The sequence below is a fragment of the Bubalus bubalis genome, chromosome X, assembly GCF_019923935.1.
Source record: "Bubalus bubalis isolate 160015118507 breed Murrah chromosome X, NDDB_SH_1, whole genome shotgun sequence".
Taxonomy (NCBI): domain Eukaryota; kingdom Metazoa; phylum Chordata; class Mammalia; order Artiodactyla; family Bovidae; genus Bubalus; species Bubalus bubalis.
In genome coordinates, this window is record NC_059181.1 from 80,067,746 (window position 1) to 80,080,248 (window position 12,503).

Here is a 12,503-nt window from a genome sequence, read left to right on the forward strand (position 1 = left end):
CATGGAAGCAACCTAGATGTCCATCAGTAGACAAATGGATAAGAAAGCTGTGGTACATATACACAATGGAATATTACTAAGCTATTTAAAAGAATGTTTTTGAATCAGTTCTAATGAGGTGGATGAAACTGGAGCCTATTATACAGAGTGAAGTAAGTCAGAAAGAAAAACACCAATACAGTATATTAATGCATATATATGGAGTTTGGAAAGATGGTAACAATGACCCTATATGCGAGGCAGCAAAAGAGACACAGATATAAAGAACAGAGTTGTGGACTCTGTGGGAGAAGGCGAAAGCGGGATGATTTGAGAGAATAGCATCAAAAGATTTATATTACCTGATGTTGAAGCTGAAACTCCAATACTTTGGCCACCTGATGCAAAGAGCTGACTCATTTGAAAAGACCCTGATGCTGGGAAAGATTGAGGGCAGGAGGAGAAGGGGATGACAGAGGATGAGATGGTTGTATGGCATCACTGACTCAATGGACATGGGTTTGGGTGGACTCTGGGTGTTGCTGATGGACAGGGAGGCCTGTTGTGCTGTGGTTCATGGGGTCACAAACAGTCGGAGACCACTGAGTGACTGAAGTGAACTGATGTGAAATAGATTTCCAGTCCAGGTTCGATGCATGAGACAGGGTGCTCAGGGCTGGTGCACTGGGATGACCCTGAGGGATGGGATGGGGAGGGAAGTGGGAAGGGGATTCAGGATGGGGGACACATGTACACCCATGGCTGATTTATCTCGATGTATGGCAAAACCACTACAATATTGTAAAGTAATTAGCTTTCAATTAAATAAATTAATTTTTTTAAATATGGAATCACATAGTATGTAGCTTTTTGAGATTTTTTTCTATGTAGCGTTTGTATTCCTCAAGTTCATTCAAGTTGTTGCATGTATCAATAGTTCATTAATTTGATGTATGACTAGTATATTCCTTAGTAAGAATGAACCACAGTTTATCCATTCTCCCATTGGAAGAAATACAGGCTGTTTCCAGTCTGGGGCTCTAACACATAAAGCTGAAGTGAACATTCATGCTTAAGTTTTTATGTGAACATAAGCTTTCATTTCTTTGGGCTAAAAAACTGCTGCCTAATCCAACATCATGAAGATGTATTCCTTTTTTTCTCAGCATTTATACCTTCAGCTCTTACATTTAAGTCTCTGATCTATTTTGAGTTAGTTAATATTTACATATGGTATAAGGTAGACATCTAAATTCATCTTTTGCATGTGTATATACAATTGCCCCAGCACCATTTTTCAAAGTGTATTGTTTGTCATTGAATTTTCTTGGCACCCTTGTCAAACATCTATTGACAAGAATATAACGGTTTTCTTTGGGGCTTTCCATTATGTTCCTTTCATCTTTTTCTCTATTTCTGTGGCAGTGCTAAACTGACTTGATTACTGTAGCTTTGTAAGAAGTTATAAAATCAGAAATTGTAAAACTTCCAATTATATTTTTTCAAGGTTTGGCTGTTTTGGGTCCTTTGTGTTTCCTTATCAGTTTTAGGATCATCGTGTCAGTTTCTACAAAAAGGCCTCTGGGGATTCTGACAGGTATTTCATCAAATCTGTAGATCAACTTGGGCAGTATTGCTGTCCTAACAAAATTAAATCTTGCAATCCATGAACATATAATGTCTATTTAAATTTTCCTAAACTACTTTCAACATTTTTGTTTTGTAGTTTGTATAAAAACCTTGTATTTCTTTTGTTGAACATATTTTTATGATTTTTGAATGAATTATTTTCTTAATTTTTAATATTTTCTGTCTACTATGTATCAGTTTAGTTCAGTCGCTCAGTCGTGTCCAACTATTTGTGACCCCATGGACTGCAGTATGCCAGGCTTCCCTGTCCATCACCAACTCCTGGAGCTTGCTCACATTCATGTCCATCGAGTTGGTGATGCCATCCAACCATCTCATCCTCTGTTGTCCCCTTCTCTTCTCCTCCTGCCTTCAATCTTTCCCAGCATCAGAGTCTTTTCCAATGAGTCAGCTCTTCGCATCAGGTGGCCAAAGTATTGGAGTTTCAGCTTTAGCATCATTCCTTCCAAAGAAATCCCAGGGCTAATCTCCTTCAGAATGGACTGGATGGATCTCCTTGCAGTCCAAGGGACTCTCAAGAGTCTTCTCCAACACCACAGTTCAAAAGCATCAATTCTTCAGTGCTCAGCTTTCTTTATGGTCAAACTCTCACATCCATACATGACTACTGGAGAAAACATAGCTTTGACTAGATGGACCTTTGTTGGCAAAGTGATGTCTCTGCTTTTTAATATGCTGTCTAGGTTGGTCATAGCTTTTCTTGCAAGGAACAAGTGTCTTTTAATTTCTTGGCTGCAGTCACCACCTGCAGTGATTTTGGAGCCCCCCCCCCCCCAATAAAGTCCAAGTCTAGTATATATAAATACACCTATTTCTGTGCATTGTTTATGTATCCTTCAACCTTGCTGAAGTTATTTTTAGCTTTGGCTAGAGCTTCAGTGTTGAAAAGAAGTGGCAAGAACAGACATCCCTGTTTTGTTTCTCATATTATTGACAAATTTTCAGTCTTTCATAATTAGTATGATGCTAGCTGTAGATTTTCTATTGTTGCCTTTATCAGGCTTAGAAATTTCCCTTCTGGCTGGCGTGAAATGGTACCTCATTGTGGTTTTGATTTGCATTTCTCTGATAATGAGTGATGTTGAGCATCTTTTCATGTGTTTGTTAGCCATCTGTATGTCTTCTTTGGAGAAATGTCTATTTAATTCTTTGGCCCATTTTTTGATTGGGTCGTTTATTTTTCTGGAATTGAGCTGTAGGAGTTGCTTGTATATTTCTGAGATTAGTTGTTTGTCAGTTGCTTCATTTGCTATTATTTTCTCCCATTCTGAAGGCTGTCTTTTCACATTGCTTATAATTTTGAGTATATATATATTTTTTTAGATAACTAAATGAATTTGAATTTCAGATGTATAATTGGTTATTAATTTTATTGAAGTTGCCTTGTAGTAAGTCTCTTTGCTCTCACTGCATTCAAGATTCTCTCTTTGTTTTTAAACAGCTTGATTATGAATGTGTATTTGTAAGCCACTTTGAATTTACCTCATTTAGAATTTATTGAGCTTCTTGGATATATGTATAAATGTTATTCATCAAAACTGGGATTTTTGGTCAGCATTTCTTCAAATACTCTTTTTGCCTCTGTCTTCTAGGAATCTAACTATATGTATGCTGGTGGGCTTGATGATTTGCCACAGGATTCTGAGGCTTTGTTTATTTATCAACATTACTTTTTTTCTGTTCCACAGGCTGAATAACCTTTATTAACTTAAATTAAAGTTGACTGCTTATTTATTCTGCAAGCTCAAATCTGAAACTGAGTCCCTCCAATAAACTATTTTATTTCAGTTTTTGTACTTAAAACTCAAGATTTGTATTTTCAAAATAATTTTATTATGTGTGATAAGTTTCTGGTAAACATAAAACATAAAAGCCTCTTCAGTTCAGTTCAGTTCAGTTCAGTCGCTCAGTCGTGTACGACTCTTTGTGACCCCATGAACTGCAGCATGCCAGGCCTCCCTGTCCATCACCAACTCCCAGAGTTCACTCAAACTCACATCCATCGAGTCGGTGATGTCATCCAGCCATCTCATCCTCTGTCGTCCCCTTCTCCTCCTGCCCGCAATCCCTCCCAGCATCAGAGTCTTTTCCAATGAGTCAACTCTTCACATGAGGTGGCCAAAGTACTGGAGTTACAGCTTTAACATAATTCCTTCCAAAGAACACCAAGGGATAATCTCCTTTAGAATGGATTGGTTGGATCTCCTTGCAGTCCAATGGACTCTCAAGAGTCTTCTCCAACACCACAGTTCAGAAGCATCAATTCTTCAGCCCTCAGCTTTCTTCACAGTCCAACTCTCACATTCATACATGACCACTGGAAAATCCATAGCCTTGACTAGCCGGACCTTTGTTGGCAAAGTAATGTCTCTGCTTTTCAATATGCTATCTAGGGTGGTCATAACTTTCCTTCCAAGGAGTGAGCATCCTTTAATTTCATGGCTGCAGTCACCATCTGCAGTGATTTTGGAGGCCCCCAAAAAATAAAGTCTGACACTGTTTCCACTGTTTCCCCATGTATTTGCCATGAAGTGATGGGACCAGATGCCATAATCTTCGTTTTCTGAATGTTGAGCTTTAAGCCAACTTTTTCACTCTCCTCTTTCACTTTCATCAAGAGGCTCTTTAGTTCGTCTTCACTTTCTGCCATAAGGGTGGTGTCATGTGAATATCTGAGGTTATTGATATTTCTCCCAGCAATCTTGATTCCAGCTTGTGCTTCTTCCAGCCCAGCATTTCTCATGATGTACTCTAATTATCAATAACACACATAATGCTAAGAGAGTAAATTTTTAAAGTTTTCACTTCAAAAAATTTTTAACTATGTGGGGTGATGAATGTATTAACTTTATTGTATTCAGTTCAGTTCAGTTGCTCAGTCGTGTCCGACTCTTTGTGACCCCATGAATTGCAGCATGCCAGGCCTCCCTGTCCATAACCAACTCCCAGAGTTCACCCAAACTCTTGTCCATTGAGTCAGTGATGCCATTCAGCCATCTCATCCTCTGTCGTCCCCTTCTCCTCCTGCCCGCAATCCCTCCCAGCATCAGAGTCTTTTCCAATGAGTCAACTCTTCGCATGAGGTGGCCAAAATATTGGAGTTTCAGCTTTAGCATCAGTCCTTCCAAAGAACACCCAGGACTGATCTCTTTAGAATGGATTGATTGGACCTCCTTTCAGTCCAAGGGACTCTCAGAGTCTTCTCCAACACTACAGTTCAAAAGCATCAATTCTTCGGTGCTCAGCTTTCTTCACAGTCCAACTTTCACATCCATACAGGACCACTGGAAAAATCATTGGCTTGACTAGACGAAACTTTGTTGGCAAAGTAATGTCTCTGCTTTTGAATACTCTGTCTAGGTTGGTCATAACTTTCCTTCCAAGGAGTAAGCATCTTTTAATTTCATGGCTGCAGTCACCATCTGCAGTGATTTTGGAGCCCCAAAAAATAAAATCTGACACTGTTTCCATGGTTTCCCCATCTATTTGCTATGAAGGATGGGACCAGATGCCATGATCTTAGTTTTCTGTTGTTGTATTAACATGTATCAAATCATTTCACTGGGTGCCTTAAACATACACACTGTTATATATTAATTGCATCCCAATAAAACAGGAAGAACTCCCCCAAAAATTTATTTAATTTGCAAACAGCAATAGTGAATGCATGTATCTCCGCCCACCCACCAAAATAAAGGAACACATGTTATCTCCATATGTATGTATAAATGGTGTTTATCAACATAGTGTTTCTACTGTTTATGTTTTACTTTTGGGAACTACATTGATGAATGCTTAGAGAGATTACATATTTTTGTATTATAAGCAATATTATATGTGAATATTCCTATATGTGCTTTTTTAAAAATTTATTTATTTTAATTGGAGGTTAATTACTTTACAATATTGTATTGGTTTTGCCATACATCAACATGAATCCACCACAGATGTACACGTGATCCCCATCCTGAACCCCCCTCCCACTTCTCTCCCCGTACCATCCCTCTGGGTCGTCCCAGTGCACCAGCCCCAAGCATCCTGTATCCTGCATCGAGCCTGGACTGGCTATATGTGCTTCTTTTCATACTTTTGAAATTGTTCTTTGAATGGAATTATCTATTTATGGTAAATTTCTAGTAGAGTTGCTCAGTCAGTGAATCTACAATATTTATACATATATTGCCAAAATATTTTACAGCAAGATCAAATCAATTTTTACTTTGATCAATACCTAATGACATTGTTTACTTTCTCCTCCTTTTCCCAATATACTGGGTAAAAAAGTAATCACACTCTTGGCTAATCTATATTGATTAGTAATGAAATCAAATAAGTTTATAGCTTTAAAATATTTTTGTATTTTTCTCTTTTTCATTCTTTTTTATACAATTGCCTGTACATGCCCATTGTACATTTTCTGATAAAGTATTTATCTCTCCTGGATTTATAACATCGTAACAGACTTTTGTATATACAACATAGAAGAGCTTTTTAATATGCAAATGTTTCCCAGATAGTAATTTGCATTTAAATTCTGCTTATTTCCATCTTTGGGCATACAATATATAGCTGCTTAACATGTTCATATAATACAATGACTTTTTTGAATTTTTTTCTTCTAATTTTATTGAAATATAACTGACATAGAGAACTGTATGAGTTTCAGGTGTACAGCATTAAGATTTTACTTATATATATATATATAATGAAATGATTACCAGAAAAGCTTAGTGAATATCCATCATATGAGATAAATACAAAGTAAAAGAAAAATGATTTTTCCTTGTAACGATTATTATCAGGATTTACTCTCTTAACAACTTTCATATAAAACATACAGCAGTGTTAATTATGCTAAATCATGTTGTGTATTACATCCCTAGTGCTTATTCATCTTATAAGCAAAAGTTTGTTAAGTGTTGACTGCTGCTGCTGCTACTGCTGCTGCTAAGTCGCTTCAGTTGTGTCCGACTCTGTGTGACCCCATAGACAGCAGCCGACCAGGCTCCCCCTTCCCGGGATTCTCCAGGCAAGAACACTGGAGTGGGTTGCCATTTCCTTCTCTACCTTCATCTAATTCTCTGTTTCCCAACCCCCACCTCTGATAACCACACATCTGATCACCTTTCTCCATGAGTCTGTTTTTTAAGTATAATTGACCTACAACACTATATTAGTTACTAGTGTATTTGAAATTTGACATTTGTATACATTGCAAAATCATTACCATGATAAGTCTAGTTACCGTCTGTCACCATACAAAGATACTATATTATTATTGACTACATTCCCCATTCTGTAAATTTCATCCCTGTGACTCATTTCTTTTGTAACTGCTAGTTTGAACATCTTAATTTCCCTCATCTCCTCACCTTTCACTCCTTTGGCAACTACCTGTTTATTCTCTGAATCTAGGACTCTGTTTCCATTTAGTTATGTCTGTTCACTTGTTTGGTTTCTAAGACACCATATATAAGTGAAATCATGCGGTATTTGTCTTTGACTTATTTCACTTATCATAATGCCCTAGAAATCCATCCAAGTTGCTGCAAATGGCAAAATTTTGTTTTTTTTTTTTAATGACTGAGTAGTATTCCATTGTATATATCCATTTATCTTTATCCATTAATTTATGGGCACTTAAAATTGGCTATTGTGGATAATGCTGCAATAAACATAGCTGTACACATATCTTTGAATGAGTTTTTTTGTTTTCAGTGGATAAATACCTAAGAATAGAATTGCTAAGGTCATATGGTAGTTCCATTTTTAATTTTTTAAGGAATCTTTATACTGTTTTTCATAGTGGTTGCACCAATTTACATTCCCATCAACAGTGCCAAGGTTTCCTTTTTCTCCACATCCTCACCAACACTTATTTGTTGTCTTTTTGGATAACAGCCATTCTGACAAGTGTGAGGCCATAGCTCACTGTGGTTTTAATTTGCATTTCCCTGATGATTAGTGGTGTTGAGCATTTTTTTCATGTGCCTGTTGGTCATTTGTCTGTTTTCTTTGGAAAAATGTCTTTTCAGGTCCTCTGCTCATTTTAAATCATTTTTTTTTTTTGATGTTGAGTTCTAGGAGTTATTTGTATATTTTTGTATATTAACCCTTTATCCAATATATTGTCTGTGACTATCTTCTCCTAGTCAGTAGGTAGCCTTTTTATTTTGTTGATAGGTTCATTTTCTGTGCAAAAACCTTTTTAGTTTGATATAGTGCCATTTGTTTATTTTTGTTCTTCCTTGAAGAAACAGATAAAAAATTATTATTAAAATTGACATGAAAGATGGTATTGTGTATGCTTTCTTCTAGGAATATTTTTTGTTTCAGGTCTTGGACTTAAGTCTTTAATCCATTTTCACTTTGATTTTGTAAGAAAGTAATCCAGTTTGATTCTATTACCTGTAACTATCCAGTTTTCTCACTATCATTTATTGAAGAAGTTGTCTTTTCCCCATTGTATATTCTTGCCTCCTTTGTTATAGACTAATTCACCAAATAAGTGTGAGTATACTTCTGGGTTTGTTATTCTGGTCCACTGATATCTATCTGTCTGTTTTGTGCTAGTACCATACTGTTTGGTTACTGAAGCTCTGTAGTATAGTAGAAATCAGGAATCATAATTATCTCCAAATTTGTTGTTCTTTCTCAAAATGACTTTGGCTATTTAGGATCATTTGTGTTTTTACACATATTTTAGAATCATTTGTTCTAGTTCTGTGAAAAATGCTATAGGTGTTTTGATAGAAATTGCATTGAGTCTGTCAATTTCCTTGGTTACTATGGTCATTTTAACAATATTAATTCATCCAATCTATGAACAAGGTATATCTTTCCATTTGTTTGTGCTATCTTCAAATTCTTTAATTAGATCTTCTTTTATTTCCTTAATTAGATTTATTCCCAGGTATTTTATTCTTTTTGATGCAATTGTAACTGGGATTATTCACTTAATTTCTTTTTGATAGTTAGAGTATAGAAATACAATAGACTTCTGTGTATTAATTTTGTATCCTGCAACTTTTCTGAATTCATTTCTTTCTGTGGATTTTTGGTGGCGTCTATAGGATTTTCTATACATAGTATCATATCAGCTGCCACTTCCACTGTATAATTGTAAGGGATTTGATTTAGGTCATACCTGAATGGCCTAGTGGTTTTCCCTACTTTCTTCAATTTAAGTCTGAATTTTTCAATAAAGAGTTTATGATCTGAGCCACAGTCAACTCCTAGTGTTGTTTTTGCTGACTGTGTAGAGCTTCTCCATCTTTGGCTGCAAAGAATATAATCAATCTGATTTCCATATTGACCATCTGGTGATGTCCATGTGTAGAGTGGTCTCTTGTGTTGTTGGAAGAGGGTATTTACTATGACCAGTGCATTCTCTTGGCAAAACTCTGTTAGCCTTTAACATAAATAGATGTTGAATTTTTGTTGCAAGCTTTTTCTGCATCTGTTAAGATGATCATATAATTTTTATTATTTGTTAATGTGGTGTATCTGAATATCATATCAGTCGTTCTCTAAATGGTCTCTATCTTTAATGCCATACATAGAATGGCAGTTGTCTTCTTCTTTATATTTAAATATTCACCAATATTTACTGGCTCTTTATTTTTTTTCATTTTAGCCCTTTGCCTTTTTTATTACATCTGGAAATTATTTATATATACTATATGAAAAAGGGATTTAACTTTTGGTCAAATTATTAACTAGTTTTCCACCTATTAAATGATTCATATTTTCCCACTGATTTTAAGCTACCTTTAGCATATACTAAGAACTTGCATGTAATTGCAACTGTTTCAAACTTTCTACTCTATTCTAAAATTTTTTCTTGCAGCAATGACATTTTAAGTTTTGTTTTTTCCTTTTATAGTATGTTTTGGAAGTCTGTCACTAATTTTTATTATTCTTAAAAGCATTTCCACACATTTTTTATTTTTCATTTCAAATAAACTTAATCATTTAAAATATTTATGTCCTTTAGTAAAATTTATAGATCTTTATCATGAGTCTGGCATGTTACCTAGTTTTATATCTAGGTACTTTCCTTTATTTCTGTGTAATATGAAGGAGATTTATTCTATAATTCTGATAAAGAAAAGTTCTTGGTTTTTCATATTTAACTCATATAAAGTACTTGAATTGATTTTAAAAGTTCTTTAGTGGGGGAGGAGCCAAAATGGCGGAGGAGTAGGACAGGGAGAACACTTTCTCCCCCACAAATTCATCAAAAGAGCATTTAAACATCGAGTAAATTCCACAAAACAAGTTCTGAATGCCGGCAGAGGACATCAGGCACCCAGAAAAGCAACCCAACTCTTCGAAAGGAGGTAGGAGAAAATATAAAAGACAAAAAAAGAGACAAAAGAGGGAGGGACGGAGTTCCATCCCGGGAAGGGAGACTTAAAAAGACAGAAATTTCCAAACACCAGGAAACCTTCTCACTGCCGAATCTGTGCCGAGCTTTGGAAGCACAGAGGGGAACATAACAGGGAGAAAAAAATAAATAAACAATTAAAAATCGCAGATTGCGAGCCCTACGGTAACTCCCCCAGTGGAGAAGCAGCGCAGACGCCTGCACACACCATTAGCAAGTGGGGACTGGGCAGGGAAGCGCGGTGCGGGCTGCGTCGCTTAGAGTAAGAATCTGGCCCGAATGACCTGAGCGCTATCTGAGTGAAATAATTTGGGCTAGCAAACCAGACTGTGGGATATCTACCATGCGAAAAGCCAGCCCTAACCTAAGACACCGCCAGGCCCGCGCACGGAACAAAGGACTGAACAGAGATAGCCGGCTGCAGACCTTCCCCCTCCGGTGACAGGCAGCCAGAGCCGGAAGGGGGCAATCGCAGCCCCAGAGAGACACTATCTATAAAACTGTAAGCAGGCTTCTTTGCTAACTAAAACTTCTTGAGGGGTCTGGATGGTCAACATCTGCCTGAGAAGGTGTGCTGGTTTTATACGTAGATAACCGAGTGGCTGGGAGGTGATAAGTCGCAGCATTGGCACTCACCAAACACCTCATCACCTCAGCTGCTCGGACCTGGGAAGAGCACAAAACGCAGGCCCAACCGAGTCTGTGCCTCTGAGGACTACCCGAGTGCCTGAACCTGAGCAGCTTGGACCTGGGAGGTCAGCCCAGGGCCGGCCTCTGATTGTTCCTGGCGGAACAACCTAGACCCGAGCATTGTGGGCAGGGAGGCTACACGTGCCGTGAGCGGGGGCAGACCCAGTGTGGCTGAGGCACTGCGAGCACAAGCCAGTGTTATTTGTTTGCAGCATCCCTCCCTCCCTCCCTCCCCACAGTGCGACTGAACAAGTGAGCCTAAAAAAAAAAAAAAAAAGTGTCCTCCACCGTCCCCTTTATGTCAGGGCGGAAACCAGACACTGAAGAGACCAGCAAACAGAAGAAGCTATAACAGAGGGAAACGCCTTGGAAGCTACAGGCCATAGATTAAAACCCTGTGGTTACTACGGACTACATAGGAAGGGGCCTATAGATCTTGAGAAATATAAGTCAGACCAAGGAACTAGCCAAAAATGAACTGAACCCACAATACTCACAACAAAACCGGAGAAAGACCTAGATATATTTTTACTATTTTTACGATCAATCTTTCTTTCTTTCTTTTTTTTTAATAAAAAAAAAATTTAAGTCCTCTATTGTCCTTTAATTTTCACTTTTATAACCTATTACTTTGCAAAAAAAAAAAAACCCTATACTTTTTCTTCTTCAGCAAACTTCATATATATATTTTATAATTTTTTGACCATGTTTTGTTTTTTTTCCTTTTTCTTCTTTTTTTTAACATTGTATTTTTGAAATTCCAAACTCTACTCTAGATTTTTAATTTTAGCCTTTTGGTATATGTTATCAATTTTGTACCTATAGTTTTTTTTACAATTTCTGTGACTTTTTTTTTTCTTTTTTCACCCCATTTCTTTCTCTTCTTCTTTGATATAACATCATATATCTTCAATTCCAAACTCTACTCAAGATTTTATGCTTTTTGGTATTTGATATCAATTTTGTACCTGTATTTTCTTTATAATTTTTGTGACATTGTTTTTGTTGGTTTGTTTGTTTTCTCTCTTTATTTTTCGTCTTCTTTTTTTTTTTAACATTGTATTTTTGAAATTCCAAACTCTACTTTAGATTTTTAATTTTTGCTTTTTGGTATTAATTATCAATTTTGTACCTGTAGTTTCTTTATAATTTTCACGAACTTGTTTGTTTTTCTCTGTTCGTTTTTTCTCTCTTTCTTTTCCTTCTTCTTTTCATTAACATCATATTTTTGAAATTCCAAACTCTACTCTAGATTTTTAATTTTTGCTTTTATGTATTTGTTACCAATTTTGTACCTTTAAGAACCCAATCTTCACGACCCATTTTTCACTAGGGAGTGAGATTACTGGCTTGACTGCTCTCTCTCCCTTTGGACTCTCCGTTTTCTCCATCGGGTCGCCTGTATTTCCTCCCTAACCTCTCTCTACTCTACCCAACTCTGTGAATTTCTGTGTGTTCCAGACGGTGGAGAACACTTAGGGAACTGATTACTGGCTGGATCTGTCTCCCTCCTTTTCATTTCCCCCTTTTATCCTTCTGGCCACCTCTGTCTCCTTCCTCCTTCTTCTCTTCTCTGTATAACTCTGTGAACATCTCTGAGCGGTCCAGTTGTGGAGTGCACATAAGGAAGTGAATACTGGCTAGCCCACTCTCTCCACTACTGATTCCACCTCATCTCATTTGGGTCATCTCTAACTCCCTCCTCCCTCTTCTCTTCTCCATGTAATGCTGTGAACCTCTCTGAGTGACCCTCACAGTAGAGAAACGATTTATCTTTAACGTAGATGTTTTATCA